The following is a 16,997-nucleotide window of genomic DNA, read 5'->3' as shown; positions in this document are numbered from 1 at the left end:
ACATGTTAGGGTGAAGAAGAAAGGGAGATAGATTTGACTCAAGAAAGAACTTTCTGGATGATAGCCTCTTGTAAAGGAATGATCTCCCTTGGGAATTATTGAGTTCCTCATGTCTAGAAGATTAAGCAGAAGCTCAGTTAGTATCAGATACAGGTGTCATACATGTAAGGGGAGTCCCATAGCATATGTATCTCCATAGCCTTTGTATCTCCCATAGCAAGTGGAGCCTGCATGAGTTGACCTGAATGGTACATTTCATCTCTAGGTACCTGTGATTCTGAGATTTGCTTAAAATTTCAAATGGGTTGATTGGGAACATTTCATATCCCCTGCAAATCTGAGACCTCATCAGAATAGGATTTTCGTTAGAAAAAATGAAAAAGTATAAATTTGTTCTCATCCTTTAGTGTTCCCCAATGGAAAAAAAAAAAGGAGGTTTCTTTTTAAAAGTAGGAAATGTCAGAATAAAGTCTGTTTTGATCTCTGGTTTGGAGCAGAGTTTTTCTATTGTTTCTTCATCACCCTTTTGTCAAATGTTTTCAAGTTGGAAATCACGCTATGTTGAAAGGCTGTGGGGAAACTCCAAAAGATTTAAAGAAATCTGAAAAAAAAATGAAATTTTATGTAAAGTATATTAGTAGATTTTTTTCCTTCTACCTTATCACCCCCAAAACCTGGTTTCTCCAAATGGCACATCTGCCAAAGACCCTTTTCCTCTTGATGCTCCTTCCTTCATTTTCACTTCCTGTGTCCTTCCACATTCTGTTCTTGCCTCTGATAGCATGTTTTCCTTCTGAGACGAAACAAAGGGAAGCTATCCTATAGCTCTCTCCTTAATGGGAGAGACTAAACGAGCTCACAGAAGGGATAAAGGATAAGAGAGTTGGAGGACTGCTGAGCTAGTCTCATTATCTCTCTCCTTGTTTATCCTCAAACTTGCCAAAAATTGCCCAGGAACAGACTTCCTGCTCCATCATTTAAAATGCTCTCTCTTTCTTCTACTTCATTGCCAAACTTATTTCATGATGTAAGAGACTCTGAGATGGAAGAGGGCAAAGTAATAAGCCCAGGATGAATTTTATCCTTATTAAGTACCTTTCATTCCTCAGAATCCCCAAAGGCTTGACAATCTATATTTCATGCCCTACTACCTCACCGCAGAATGCTGGACTCCATGCTGTAAAGGGAATGCACAATAAAAGCAGAGGTCAACTCTCTTCAAGCCTGATCGTCACTTCCACTATGCGTGAGCATTTCTATGACACATTATATTGGTCAATGTTATATTACTCAGTCTAGACAGGAGGGAACGGGGGTCTTCCTGTAAATGGGATTTCCACACATTTTCCTCTCTTTACTCACCATCCTTCTTGGGTTCCCTTTTTTTGGGTACTGACTTTTCCATCTCACATAGAATTCTTATTTTAAACCCATCAGAATCCTTTGCAGGAAGAAGTTCTACGAAGAGAGTATCTACTTCATAATGCACAAAGCAAGAGGCACAGAGCAAACGTTTTCTTTTTTTTTTTTTTTTTGAGTTTTTCATTACATAGAAACATGTCATGATGTAAATATGAAATGTCAATAGCACATGATCCCCACCTTGGGAAAAGACATCTCATCCACCAAGCAAAGGAAAGAAAGACACGTTAACCGTGCTGGTCTAACACTGTCCACAGAAACATTAAAATAGCCGATACATAAAGTATGAGCTTAGCATCATACTAATCACCTGTTTTACATTTAATATCTCATTTATTTCCCATAACAATCTTATAAGGCAGCACTATATTAGTTTCATCATGAAAGAGAAAAATGAGGCTTAGTGAGATTAAGCAAGACATGGGCAAAGTTATGCCAATTCTTTTTCTTTTTTGAAGATTTTATTTATTTATGAGAGTCACAGAGAGAGAGAGGCAGAGACATGGGCAGAGGGAGAAGCAGGCTCCCTGCAGGGGGGATGGCAGGAGATGCAGGACTGGATCCCAGGACTCAGGGATCACTCCCTGAGCTGAAGACAGACGCTCAACCACTGAGCCACCCTGGTGTCCAAGTCATACCGATTGTTTAAGGAATCTGAACCCACATTATTCTGGCTTCACCATTTCCTAAATCAGGTATTTCTTCAAGGATGAACATGAGTCCAGACACCTTTCCATCCTGAGTGGATCCTTCTAATTGCTTCTGCCTCCATTTGGGCACGTGCAGTCTTTCTCCCACCTCTATCTGGGGTCAGTGTGGCGGCTGCGGGGGTGAGCCCCCAAGCACTTGGGCTTCTCCATTCCTGGCTAACTCCTGGCCAGTGGGATCTTCATTCAGGCGTCATTCTTTTTCCACTGCTCTTTGTAGTTCATCCTTCTCTAAGGAGTCTATACTTGAACTTGGGCAGGGGGCGGAGGGGTAGAGGGAAGTAGAGTGCAGTGCAGGCTTTCGCTTCTCACTGAAAGGGCAGCTGTCCACTGAGTTCACACAGTAACTTGAGTAGGTGTGTTACTTAATACGCCACAAGAAAATGCCCACCCCGAGAGTCTAACACTGCGGATTTCAGAGGCCTCCTGCTGCTGCTCGGCTGTCTTCCAGGGCCCTGCTGAATTGCTTCCTCTGCAAGCAGGACCTTCTGCCAGAGACTTTGGGAGAACTGCGATTGTTGATCTGTGGCGAGAGGTGACAGGTGGCTGCTCTGCAATGGTGGGATGTTAAAATTGACGTGAAAATATTTTTTTCCAAAGGGCGAATGGAGACTAGGGAAAGAAAGAAAGCCCTCATGTTCCTGCGCCTCTAGAGAAGGTATGCTGGCTCCCAACCAGCTTTCCACACTCAGAGACCTAAATCCTCTAAAGACTCATTCTGGGAAGATCTTGGCATGAGGATACGGTGGCTATGCCGGAGCTGGGCCTTTGCAGAGTTTTGTTTACCCGGGACCCCTCGCCCCACTATACCTCCTCACCTGTATCAAGGACGTGGCTCCTGGAAGAGTGTTCTGACTGCTTCTACAGAGGCTGTTGCCTTTTTTCTCTCTTCTCAAGAATAGCAGGGACATGCGACAAATGGTCTAAAACAATGATAATTCAGGGCCGATGGGCCTTCTTCCTTTTGACCCAAGGCACACAGAATAGTGTGATGGAACTTTTTGCAACTCACCAAATCAATCTGTGGCACAGTGGAGGGAAGCAAGATCCTTAAGCCATCAGAAGTGTTGCTTCATGAACTGTTAAGAGCCCAAACAGCCTTCTGATAAAAGTCATCTCCTCCTAGAGACAGGGAATGGGGCATTTCTAGAAACATTGTTTTTTTGGAGAAGAGTGGGATGTTTTGATAGTCCAATTAAAACACATATCATATGTTTTATATCAATGGCTGTGCTTTTGATCTTTACTCAGGTTTCTGTTGTTTAAGCCTTCAAGGAGAAAGCTGCTCCTCAGGCCTAAGCTGTGTCGCTTTCTCACTGTTGTGATAAGGGTCTTCCCGGGAGGCTGTGCAACTGTTCCCAAGACCAGGAATTCATTGTGCAGACTTCCTTTCTCAAAGCTTTCCCTAGAGAATGAAGCCAGGCTCAACCCTCTGCCTGTGGGTTGGCGTCTGTTAGCACTACTCGGCCACAGTGGACATTTGTCAACCTTTTTGGTTGCCCACCTAGGATTCTTGGTGGAAGGCTCTATTATACACTAGCAGAGAAACTGAAAATACTGCATATTCATTGTTTTCCAAATTTCTTTACAGCTAGGACCCAAGCATGTGACCCAGGCTCCCACAGTTTGATGCAACCACTGCAGACTTAGAATCTGGGATTCCCGATACAAGGAGCGTGCAGGGCAAAGAAGATTCTGGCTGTGGTGGCCGCTGCAGGCTGATCGAGGCACAGGGCTAACAGGAGTGGCCATGCCAGAGGCAGCATCTGGGTCTTGGGGCTGGCCGCCAGGGCCTAGAGGTCATGGGGAGCCGTGAGGTCCTCACCAGCGCAGTCCCACTGGTCGATTCTGGGCGTTATTCCTGACTGTAGAATTCAGCCTCTGGTCCCTCAGTTACCTGGCAATTCCATGAGCTCCTCAAAAGCCTTTAATAAATTCTTCCTGTAGAGTGGCTTTCAGTCTGCTGCTTACAACTAAAGCCCCTGACTGAAAACAACAGAAATAAATTCAGAATGGATAAAAGTTTCAATTTCTTAAAATAACAGAATTCATCTTAAGGGAAACAACTGTACAGTCCTATAGTTCCCATCCTGGTGGACTCTGTAAAGGGTGCAGTGTGACCATGGACACACGTATTTTCATCTTCACGGAAAGATCTCTGTATAGAAACATGGGTGTGCACACAGGCGAAAGCGCGGACGTGTGCACATTCGAGTCACACAACTCAGTATGTCACAGTTAAGGACTGGAAGCCAAGAACCTCAAAGCCGAACTTTAAATTCTCTTCTGTAGCTGTTAGACCACCCTCCCTCTCCCCAGTCAATTGCTTTCTGTTCCCTGCCTCTCTCTGTTAAAAATGTGTATTTTCCTTTTAGAGGGGAGAAGAGCAGTCTCCTCTGCTTGCAAACGATTTCAGCTGTGTTAATCACCTGCACAAAATGAACTAAGACCAAGGCGGGGGTACTCGGCCAACACCTGCTGCAGGGTGGCATTCATTCTGAGGCAGAAACGCTGAGCATTGAGTGAAATGTGAAGCTGCTCAAAGGGGCGTGGGTACTGTACACCCTCAGCGTCATGAGCTCTAACTCTTAGGAAGTCCGGGGTTCTGAAACCCAGGTCCACAAAGCTCACACGGTTTTGTACAAGAAATGCAATCATGCAGAGGGAACTGAAGCAAACTTCCCTGGAATTGCCAATTACCTAGTGCCTTCCAAAGCCCTTAGCAAAGCTTGGAAATCTTTTCAAAGCTTGTTCCCTCTGGTGGAGGGTATAATTCAATCCTCACCATGATGGGGCATGGGGCAGCTAAACCAAGGAAGGTACTTCTAGCTCCATTTCACAGACGAAGAAACCAAGGCCCAGGGTAACCCAGTGAATTAATTGTTGAGCTGAGATAGAATCAGGAGCTTCTGGCTCCTAGCTCCCCCTCCATGTGCCATTTCTTAATGTTTCCGGGACGGTTTTCTTGTTCCTGCTTTTAGATGGGGTTGAGCATATACAGATCTCCTCCTATTTGCATATGCATGCATTTGCATATATTATGCATTTTTATATATTATGTATTTCTATATATTTGTTAAGAGTTAAACATACAAAATATATAAAATATTATAATGAAATGATTTATGGTCAAGGGAAAAGATGGAGAAATTGCCTGCATGTTCTTCTTCCAAAAATAGTGAGTGACTAGCTTTCAGATGAGCCAGCCATGGGTTGGGGGCTCGTATTTGACTTCTGCTTCCCTTTATAACTGTCCTTGCTCCTCTTCCTCAAGGTGACTCCCATCCATCCTCTGTGGTTTAGTGTAAACATCCCTTCCGGGAAGCCACCTTTGATCCTCCAATCCAGGTCAAGGTCCTTTAATTCTATTCCTTTCTCACTGTGTCATTCATTATATATGAGTTGGTGTGACTACTTTTAACACTGTTTTTGCCTCCCATTATATCCTCAGAACCTAGCCGAGTGCCTGGCACAGAGAAGGTGCTTACTAATCTTCATGGAAGGATATCAGGAAAACACAGGGAGAGACATTAATCAACAGGAAGTGGGGGCCCATTTGGGTGACTCAGTCGGTTAAGCATCAGGCTCTTGGTTTGGGCTCAGGTCATGATCTCAGGGTTGAGGTGGAGCCCTGCATCAGGCTCCATGCTCAGCAGGGAATCTGCTTGAAATTCTCTCCCTCTTCCTCTGCCCCCCCCCCCCACTCACGGGCACAGGCTCTCACTCTCTCTCAAATAAATTAATTAATAAAATCCTTGGAAAACAAAAGAAAACAAACCAAGAAGTGGTGTCCTCATCTGATAGCATTGCTGGGACCCTCTGTCTTTGAGTCGCCTTACCAATAAACTGTTGATAATGTAGTTAGCGGTGCTGTTTGAGAATTACTTGAGTTTATATATGTAAAGTACTCAAAATACTGCCTGTTACATAATAAATACTTAATAAATATTAACAGTGAATTTTTTTATAACTAGGTGGAAAGAATGAGTGTGGATAAAAGCAGACTTACAGGTTCAATGGTGGGAAATTGAAGAAGATCCAATATGATGACTTCTATTTTCTGGGCAAGTTAAAAGGTAACAATGAGGGGGGCCTGGGTGGCTCAGTTGGTTAGGCATCTGCCTTCGGTTCATGTCATGATCCCCGGGTCCTGGGATTGAGCCCCATGTCGGGCTCCTTGCTCAGTGGGGAGTCTGCTTCTCCCTCTCCCCCTGCTTGTTCTCTCTTTCTTTCTCTTTCCCTGGTTCACTTTTTCCCTGGTTCTCTCTCTCTCTCAAATAAATAAATAAAATCTTAAAAAAGAAAAGGTGACACTGAGAGGCAGGTTGAGTGGGAAAGGTCAGAAGTAGTACATATCAAGCTGCTGCACAGAAACTGTGTACATCAGTCCCGTCATGGAGGCTGCCTCTCACCACTTTCTCAGGGCTTTCATGCCGTCTGGAAGCCAGCTTCCCGCCCCACAAGGTGAGCGAGCAGAGTCATTTTGCTAATGAAAGGTCAAAACCCTAGTGCATCGAGCACCTCTGAGCACTAACCTCGGTGACAGTACCAAGAGAATTTAACATGAAGGTGGAACACACCAGATACACAATTAGGAAATAGCTTTTGTATTCTGGAAGAATCTGGGCCCTCTGCAGTCGTTCTTCGTTTCTTGAAGTTTTTAGATTTTATTGTATCGTTAGGGTGATCACTCTGTTTCCTTAATGTGTGCAACTGCAGACATCCGCCCGTTGGGGCAGGAGAACTAACCTGTCAGTGGGTGATGGATGTTTTCCTATTGCTCTGCTGAAGAGCATTAAGTTAAGCCTTTGCTTCAGCTCCACAGATAGTGGAGACAACAGATGGCCTTTTTTGCAATTCCCCAGCAATTCTGGGGAACTGCTGCAATAGGAGTTTCAGAGAGTGCCTTCTATTTGTTGATGGCTTAAAATAGACTAGGCCAATAAAGAGCTGTTATTGTTATGTGTGCCAGGGAGTGTAGTGGCTGGTGAGGGTGGAGTCAGAGGAAAGGAGGGAAATCTTGGTCCAGTTGCCTTCTTGACCTTGCAGGATGCAGTAAATTTAAACCACAGAGTAGACAAGGGAAGCCGGAATAGTTCTTAGGGGGTCAAGTGCTATCTGTAATATTTGCAGATGTTGAATATCTTTCTGGGGACAAAAGTGCCATCTTACACAAGCACAACTAGAAAACAGACCAGGCACAAAAAAAAAAAAAAAAAAAAAAAAAATAGAAGACAGACCAGGCAAATCCATTTTCAAGACTTACTGGTATGCTGCAATGAATATCCATTCCCTCACTTAGGAAATACCAAGCTTGGAAACTTGTGCATTTTTCAACGACAGTTTGGAGACACATGGACAAGCTTGCTGTCACTTACCCTGTTTTCTGAGATTTCTATGACAAAGGGAGGCCTTCAAACTATCTTGTGGCAAACGAAATTATAGCACCTTCAATACATGTGTACTCCGCTTCTGTTCGTCTATGGCGTTCTAACATCCAGCACAATAAGAAGGGTTCTGTTTCACAGAAGACTAGATTATTTTATGAACTCATGGAATTTTGAGCAATGTACTAACTAACTGAAAATAGTCATTGTTCAGAGCTATGAGGCCCACAAAGAAGAATCAACGGCCTGGTTGGAAGCTTGCTATTTATATCTCATGGTAAAAACCTTGTTGTCATCTCAATATTGCAATTTAGGGGCTTCTCTGACTGCCTGTCACAGGCTGGCCTCAAGCAAAATGCTCCCATTGATTTAGTGGGAGTTGGTATTTGTAATGGTCTCAGAAAAGACAGCGTTCCGTGGATTAGAGACTAAAGAAGCAGCTTCTAACATAGATGTTCTCCGCTGCATGTGGGTAGAACATTTTCTAATTCCAAGGGCAAAAAAATGCAGACTCTGCAATATCTGTATTTCGTCCAGGCACACCACCCCTACTCAGGTGGCAGGGAATTATTCTACAATCTGCTTGCAGATCAAGGATGCAAAGTGTAAATGCTTTCAGCAGATGCTTTGAATCTTGAAGGCATATGTTGTTCATAGTTCTTTAAAAGAAATCTCCGAAACTGCTATAGTAGTTCAAATCATCTGGCATTTGGGAAACTTGGTTACTTTTTTCATATGAAAGCAAAACCAAGAGTTGGGTCATAAAAAGACAGTCCAGTGCAAGGTGGTCAGCAGTTTATGCAATAGAGCTCTAATTCATTTAACATGAATGAGACGTTCTGCGGAGGCTAAGGAGCAACATCGACTCCATCGCGCAGTAGCTTAGCAATCGGCGAAGGAACACTTCATGGTATTTTTCAACAAAGAATTTAGCCTTCACGTTACTGCACCCCCATGGCCACCATGCTGCTGGAAGGTTATGGTGAACATGCTCCTTGACTTCCTCCCCAGAATGAGGTAGGCACCCTGATAAACATAGGGGGATACAGAAAAAATCCTCATGGTGGCACAGCCTCCTCAAGATTATTCCCGTTGGAACAGCCTGGATATAAGGAGTTACAATACAGTCCTTCACCCAATCTCCCAAGAATCTGGGTTTCCTAAGGGGAAATCCTGGTTTCCATTTCGTCTATTTTTAATTTTTTTTAAAAAACAAATTTTATTTATTTATTCATGAGAGAGAGGCAGAGACACAGGCAGAGGGAGAAGCAGGCTCCATGCAGGTAGCCTGATGTGGGACTCGATCCCGGGACCCCAGGATCACACCCTGGGCTGAAGGCAGGCATTAAACCACTGAGCCACCCAGGGATCCCTCCATTTCGTTTAGATGTAGTTCTTGTATTCATTTACCTGAAATCTTGAGATGCACCTTTTACTCTAACAGAGGAAATGGAAAGGTTTAAATATCTAAATTAAACAAGGTAGGCCAGTTAAGGGTTTTTTTGGTTGCAGTCAACAGGAAGACTTTCTGGTTAATCTGAGCAGAGGAAAAAATTCAATGGAAAGATTAGGGGGAAGCTCAATGGATTGAAGAAAAATCTAAATCAAGACTCAGAAAGGACAAGATCTGAGGAAGCTCCAAGGATCTCAACAGCATAAATATGGGCAGGACATCTTTAGTAGGATGGATTTTGTCATTCAACACTTGAACACTTAATTGCAAAAAATGAAGAGAGGGATGCCTGGGTGGCTCAGTAGTTAAGTGTCTGCCTTTGGCTCAAGGTATGATCCTGGGATCCTGGATCGAGTCCCACATCAGGTTCCTTGTGGGGAGCCTGCTTCTCCATCTGCCTAAGTCTCTCTCTGTCTCTGTCTCTGTCTCTCTCTCTCTCTCTCTCTCTCTGTGTCTCTCATAAATAAATAAATAAATCTTTAAAAAAAAATGAAAAGAGAGATGTTGCCTGAATACGACAGGCCAAATTATAGAAGTTTTGTTTCTGTTTTTTGTTTTCTAGAAGTTGTGGTGTGAGATCACCTTGATTCAATCCTTCAGGCTAATACTCCATTAATGATGGCTGACAGCCTGGTTGGTGCTTGATGTGAATCGAGGGCTAGGAGAGAACATTGTGTTTTTGTTTTGTTTTGTTTTGTTTTGTTTTGTTTTGTTTTGTTTTTGAGAACATTGTTTTCCATTAACATTCGAATAGACCAAACAAGAAAAAAAGGTCTTGGTCTCAATCTCTGTTAAAACATGAAATCAAGGGGGATCCCTGGGTGGCGCAGCGGTTTGGCGCCTGCCTTTGGCCCAGGGTGTGATCCTGGAGACCGGGGATCGAATCCCATGTTGGGTTCCCGGTGCATGGAGCCTGCTTCTCCCTCTGCCTGTGTCTCTGCCTCTCTCTCTCTCTGTGACTATCATAAATTAAAAAAAAAAAAAAATGAAATCAAGGCTAGAGCCTCTAAGAATGCCTTACAATGAGAGCTATTTCTTTGCACCTCGGAGCTCCCTCCTGGGAAGTCCTCCTGCCTCGTTCATAACCTGCTTCCATGTGGGAGGACCCTTGGGAGCATCCCTTAGATCTCCTGGCTCCTGAAAGTTCAGGCCTGTTGGGTCTTTGAAAGAGCCCAACATATAATATTCCTCTTCCCTGTCAAGTTGTGGACCAATTGAGAAGTAAAAGTGGGTGTCAGCAAACAAGGCAAAAGCATCTCCTTGCTTAATAATAAAATTGATCTAAGAGACTGTGGCTCGAATGGGGAGGTGGGTGGGCGTGAGCTCTTCTCAGTGCTGAACGCCGGAATCATAGACTTACCAGTCCCAGTTTTAGGCAACATGTAATCACGTCAGGCTTCTCCATTACCTGGGGGAGGCAGACTGTCCCTGTGAAAACGATCTCAAGAAGGAACAGAGGACAGTGCATGTCACCTAAAGGCATCTTGTTCCAAAGAAGAAGACAGGAGGGAGGGGAGCTGTTTCTGCTTTCAATCATCCCCGTCAGAGTGCTCACGGCACTTTTCCCAGGGAGGAGTTATTAAAAGGATGGGAAGTGACCTCTTGATGGGCATCCCCAAGTAGGGACTAACTGTTGTCCCCTCCAATAAGACCCTAGAGCACAGTCCAGATAGAAAGAGAGAATCCTCTCCTGTCTGCCTGAAGCCTGACTTCACTGTTCTAGTTTTCTTCTTGAGGACACACTTCTCGCCATGATAAACATGAGGGATGCTTATATTTTTCAAGACCATGGCTACTTTGCCCTTAACATATAACTTTTGTCCTAGAGTCATGTAAACTAGAGGAGGAATTGTGTCTTCTCTTGTTTCGCTGTTTTTATCTTTTTTTCCTGTTGCAAGGGTATCCGGTGGGCATATTTCTTACTTCACCCATTTTTTTTCTGTTTTTAATCTGATCATCTTCATCCAGTTCCCAAGCAGGCCACACCATTTTCTGCCTGTAGAGGATTTCTCAAAAATATTTTTAAATATTTCATTTTGTTGCTTTTCAGAAACAGCTTCCTGAGAGATAATTGACATAGTGAACAGCACATGTTTGAAGTATACAATCAGATCAGTTCTGACAAACCTCTACACCCATGAAGCCATCACCACGATCATGATGGTGAATATCAGTTGAAGGATACAAAGGCCAATATTCCTTAGGGCCCTTTGGCATCCCTCCCTCCTACTCTTCCTCCCCCTGCCCAGGGCGGTCATGGATCTGCTTGCTGTTGTTAGAGATACGTTGGCGTACTCTGTTTTGTTTTGTTCCTTTCCCTCTGCATAATTATTTTGAAATTATTTTGAAATTCATCCGTGTTGTTGTGTATTCCAATAGTTCGTCCTTTATGTTGGTGATTCGTATTCCTTGGAATGGATATACACGTACCTCCTACTTTTTCAAAAATCCCTTTCTACCGTTTCACCTGAGCCACTAGAGAGGCCCCACAATGCTCCTTCCCCAGGACCCATACTCAGTACCTCAGCATCAAGCCATCACAGCTTTGATTTGTGTCTGTGAGCATCTGTACTTTTATCTTGATTATTTTGGACATCCATTAGCAAGGTGTGTCCTAAGGTATCAGAAAAGCCTAAGAGAAATTATCCTGGGGTCTGGGAAAGCTCAAAATGTTTTCATATAAATGGATGGTAATTGCTTCTTCCCTTGATGCCATTTTGGCTTATGAAAGGCTTCATGGGAACCCTCTACCTTCTGATAGTTGGGGGAAGCCTATATGGCAATTTGCTTATCCATTTACCTGCTGATGGACATTTTGGCTATTAGAAATAAAGATGCTAAGAGCATTCAAGAGCAGGTCCTTGTACACACATATGCTTTTCGTTCTTTTGAGTAAATACCTAGGAATAGAATGGTTGGATCATTCGGTAGATTTACATGTACCTTTTTAAGAAACTGTCAAACTATTTTCCAGAGTAGTTCTAACATTTTACATTCTCATCAACAATGTTTGAGGGTTCTAGTTCCTCCCTATCTTTCTCAACATTCGATATATTCAGCCCTTTTAACTTTAGCCATTGTAATTGGCATATAGGGTATCTTGTGGTTTTGATCTTTTCCTGAGAAAAGTGCCTATTTGCTCTTCCTATATCATCTGTTCACATCCTCCGTTTTTAAACTGAGTTTTTAGTTGGATTATCTGTTCTTATTTTGTCCTGAGGGCTCCCAAAATATATTCTGGACACAAGTCCTTTATGAGAGACATTATTTCCTCTCAGTTGTGGTTTGTGCTTTCGCTGTCTGAGCAATGTCTTTCAAAGAATAAAAGGTCTTAATGCTGAAATCTTAATGATTTATCACTCCCAAGCTTTTCTGTTCTAGATCATGCACTTGATGCTGTATCTAAGAGATATCTTTGCCTATGGTTTATACTTCTACAGTTTCAGGTTTACATTGAAGTCTATAATCTATTTTGAGCTTTTTTTTTTTTTTTTTTTTTTAAAGATTGTATTTATTTGAGAGAGAGTAAGCATGAGCAGAGGGAGGAGCAGACTCTCTGCCAAACAAGGAGCCAGATGTGGGACTGGATCCCAGGACTCCAGGATCATGACCTGAGCCAAAGACTCACCCTTAATCGATTAAGCCACCCAGGCACCCCAAGTTTATTTTTTGTATAATTCCAGGTATAAATCCAAGTTGTTATTGATTTTGTATATGTCTTCTAGCATCATTTTTTGAAAAAACTATTCTTTCTCCACCAAATTGCCTTTGTTAAATATTACTTGTCCATGTATGTTCTGTCCAAATATCCATCAGTTATTATAGGTATGATCTATTTCTGTGCTTTCTATTCTGTCCCAGTGATCTATTTGTCTGTATTTATTTATTTATCTATTTATTTTAAAGATTTTATTTATTTATTCATGAAAGACACACACAGAGAGAGAGACAGGCAGAGACACAGGCAGAGGGAGAAGCAGACTCCATGCAGGGAGCTCCATGTGGAACTTGATCCCGGATCTCCAGGACCACACCCTGGGCTGGAGGCCGCGCTAAACTGCTGAGCCCTACCCGGGCTGCCCTATTTGTCTGTTTTTACACCAATGCCACATGTCCTGATTACCTTAACTTTATCATGAGCCTATATAAACACTTTACAGTAAGTCTCTATGACAAGGGAGTATAGACCTTCCAACATTGTTCTTCTTTTTCAAAGATGTTTTGGTGGGATGCCTGGGTGGCTCAGTGGTTGAACCTCTGCCTTTGGCTTAGGGTGTGATGCCGGGATCCTGGGATCGAGTCCCACATCGGGTTCCCTGCATGGAGCCTGCTTCTCCCTCTGCCTATGTCTCTGCCTGTGTCTCTGTGTCTCTCATGAATAAATAAATAAAATCTTTAAAAACAAAACAAAGATGTTTTGGTTATTCTAGGTTATTTGCATTTCCATATGAACTTTAGAATTGATTTTCTGACTTTCATCCTCTCAAAAGCCTACTAGGACTTTGATTGGTATTGCATTGAATCCACACATAAATTTGCCATCTGAGTAATTCTGAACCTCAAGGTCCATGAAAAAGGTATATTGTCCATTTATTTAGGTCATAGTTCATTTCCCTCAGAAATATTTTGTAGTTTTCAGTGTATGAGGCTTGCCAATCTTCTGTCAGATTTATCTTATATTCTTAATGTTATTCCAAATAATATTTTTTATTTTAATTTCCAATTACTAATTTATAGAAAAACAATTGATTTTGTTATTGATCATTGATCTTTTATCCTTCAAATTCGCTAAATTTACTTATTCTAGGAGATTTTTGTAGGTGCCATCAGATTTTCTGCATAGACAATCACGCACTCTGCAAAGAAAAAGCATTTTTTACTCCTTTCTTTCCAAGATAAGTGGCATTTTTCTTACCTTATTACTTCTGTCTAAACAGCCAGTATGATGTTGAATAGCAGTATGAGAAAGCGCATCTTTTTCTTCCTCCTAAACTTAAGCAGAAAGCATTCACTCAAAAATAAGAAAGAAAGAAAGAAAGAAAGAAAGAAAGAAAGAAAGAAAGAAAGAAAGAAAGAAAGAAAGAAAGAAGAAAGAAGAAAGAAAGAAAGAAAGAAAGAAAGAAAGAAAGAAAGAAAGAAAAAGCATTCGCTCTTTCACCATTAAGTACTGTGTAGGCTCTAGGTTTTCTTAGATGCCTTTTATTAGATTGAGAAGTTCTCTTCTATTCCCAGTTTGCTGAGAGTTTCTATCAGGGATGGATGTTGGATTTTTGTCAAATGCTATTTTTGCATATATTCAGATGATGATATAGTTTTTATTTTTTTAGCATGTTAGTGCGATGAATTACACTGATTGATTTGAATGTCAAACTAAGCTTGCATTCTTGGGATAAACCTCACCTGGTTGTAATGTATTATTCCTTTCATAGATGCTTGGATTTGATTTTTTTAATTTGGTTTCAAAATGAAGTAATAAATATCTATGTTCATGAGGAATATTGATCTGTAATTTTCTTATTTTGTAATGTCCTTGTTTGGTTTTGGACTCAAGGTAATAGTGAGTTTACAGAATAAGATGGGAAGTATTGCACTCCCTTTAATTTTCTGGAAGAGTTTGTATAGAATTAGTGTTATCTAGTCCCTAAATATTTGGTGGAATTCATAAGTGGTGTCACTATTTTTTTCCCTAAAATTTCCTTCTAAGCCTAGAAGGTTTATAACTATAAATTCAATTTTTTAATAGATATAGTGTGCAGCAGACTATATATTTCTTCTTTTGAGAGCTTCAGTAGGGTTTGTGTCTTTTAAGGAATTTATCGATTTCATCTGTGTTGTTGAAGTTCTTGGAATAGAGTTGTTGAAAAAGTTCCCATATTATCCAGATCTATAATATGCTTTCATTTCTGCCTTCCTAGCCCTTACGATATTGTTTTCATCCATTTTATCTACACATATGTCATAAAACCCATAGTACATTGGTATAATTTTCATTTAAATAGTGAAATATTTTAAAAAGAAATTTAAATAATAACAAAATAAATCTTATGTATTTTTCCATAGTTTCTTCATTCTTTTGAGTAGATCCACATTTTCATCTGGTAACGTTTTCCTTCTACTTGAAGGATTTCCTTTAACATTTCTTGCACTGAGGTGCTGCTGGTGATAAATTCTTTCAGCCTTTGTATGATAGAAAAAGTATTTCATCAAGTATAGATTTCTGGGTTGATAGTCATTTTTCCTTCAGGATTTTAAGGATGTTGCTCAGTGTCTTCTTGTTTGCATAGTTCCAGATGATGGACTCACTATCTACTTTATCTTTGTTTCTCTGTTGTAACATGTGGTCTTTCTCTACCTGCTTATAAGATTTTCTATTTATCACTGCTTTTGAGAAGTTTGATTATTGGCCTTGGTATAGTTTTATGTTTCTTGTGCTTGGAGTTCTTAGAGATTCTTGGATGATTTTTCTGGGAAGATACTTTGAGACTGTGCCAATAATTGGTTCCTAGTCAAACCTCTACACATCAGCCTTCACATCCATGGATGGCTCCTGCTGAATCCTATGGAAGTTGGCCTTAACACATAGTTTGTTTTGTTTTCCAAAGGCATCAGCTATCCTGATGGAAGATTAATTGTTCTAGCAGTAACAGTCCTAATTCCATTAAAGATCAATATCAGAAGAAAAACTACCTTGGAGAAGTTACCATTGTACCTATTTAACCATCCATCCATATTTATTGCATTCATCCAATAAATATTTATAGTACTTTGATATGTGATAGGCAGCAGAGATACAAAAATCATGAGACAAAATGTTCATATCTAATAATGTCTTGGTTTTAGCAGAGGAAAATAATGCCAACAACTAATTACAATTCAGTGTGATTACAACAATGTATTATAATTAATACTTACTTTATAAATTATATGGTATAAATTATATGGAATACCAAAGGGACATCAACTTTATTAGCATATAAAGGAAGGTTTCTTAGAGAGGTGATATTGGAGCTGGGTCCTTTAAGGTGAACAGGAGCTTGGGAGATACTTGATGAGAGTGCAAATAAGCAGATTGTTCCAGTTAGAAGAAGCAGCATGTGATAGTGCAGGATTGAAGGACATAGAAGTAGTTTATGGTCTATGGGAGGAGGAGGTTAGAGAGGAGGAAAGGGAGACTGGTGGTAGGACAAGGAGGAAGAGCCTGGAAAAACTGAGGTGAGTCCAGGTTGGTGTGGAGGCAAATTGCTTTGATCATGCTAAGGAGTCTGGTTTTTATTCACCAAGGTTCCCTCTAAAAGTACACATTCCTGGGCCCCATCCCAAGGCTATTAAATTAGAATCCCTGAAGATGATCTGGGAATTTGTATTTTAATAAATACCTGAAGTTTGGGAATCAGAGCTATACGTCAAGGGGCTATAAAGCCACTTAATGCTTTAAAACAGAGTGAAACAATCAGGTTGGTGTCTCAGAAAGATCACTACCGGACTCACGGAGGATTATTTCGAAAGCAGAACAGATGGACACAAACGTGTGGCACTGTCACAGCACTCCACCAGGTATTTGTAAAGCACAGAGTGCCAAGCCCTAGCTTTCCTGGAGCTGATCCCAGCTGAATTTAAGGAATTTGTGGAGAGGACTTGATCCACACTGCCAACATTGTCTCTTGCTTCTGATTTAGTCAGGCTGAAAAGATGATCCAGATACTAAGATGCTCCACAGTGGACTGTTAAAAGACACTGGCCAACAAGACTTGCCAAACGTCCCATCGTTGACGATGTGTATTACACTGCGTCCAACAGTAGTAGGAGTTGTGGTGGAGACGGTGGATTGACATTCAACATCTATTTCACTTCCCTTTTAGTGTGGTGACTTTCAAACTTCTTTTCCCACTCAATCCGCAGTAAGGAAGTCATCTTACATGCAATCCAGCATACACAAATATGTGTGTATGTGTGGAACAAAACAGTATTTAACCTTACTGAGTTGATGCCCTCTGAAATCTTTCTTCTGTTCTATTTCATTTCTTCCAA

Source organism: Canis aureus, chromosome 11 (assembly GCF_053574225.1).
Source record: "Canis aureus isolate CA01 chromosome 11, VMU_Caureus_v.1.0, whole genome shotgun sequence".
Taxonomy (NCBI): Eukaryota; Metazoa; Chordata; class Mammalia; order Carnivora; family Canidae; genus Canis; species Canis aureus.
This window is presented reverse-complemented; position numbering follows the sequence as displayed.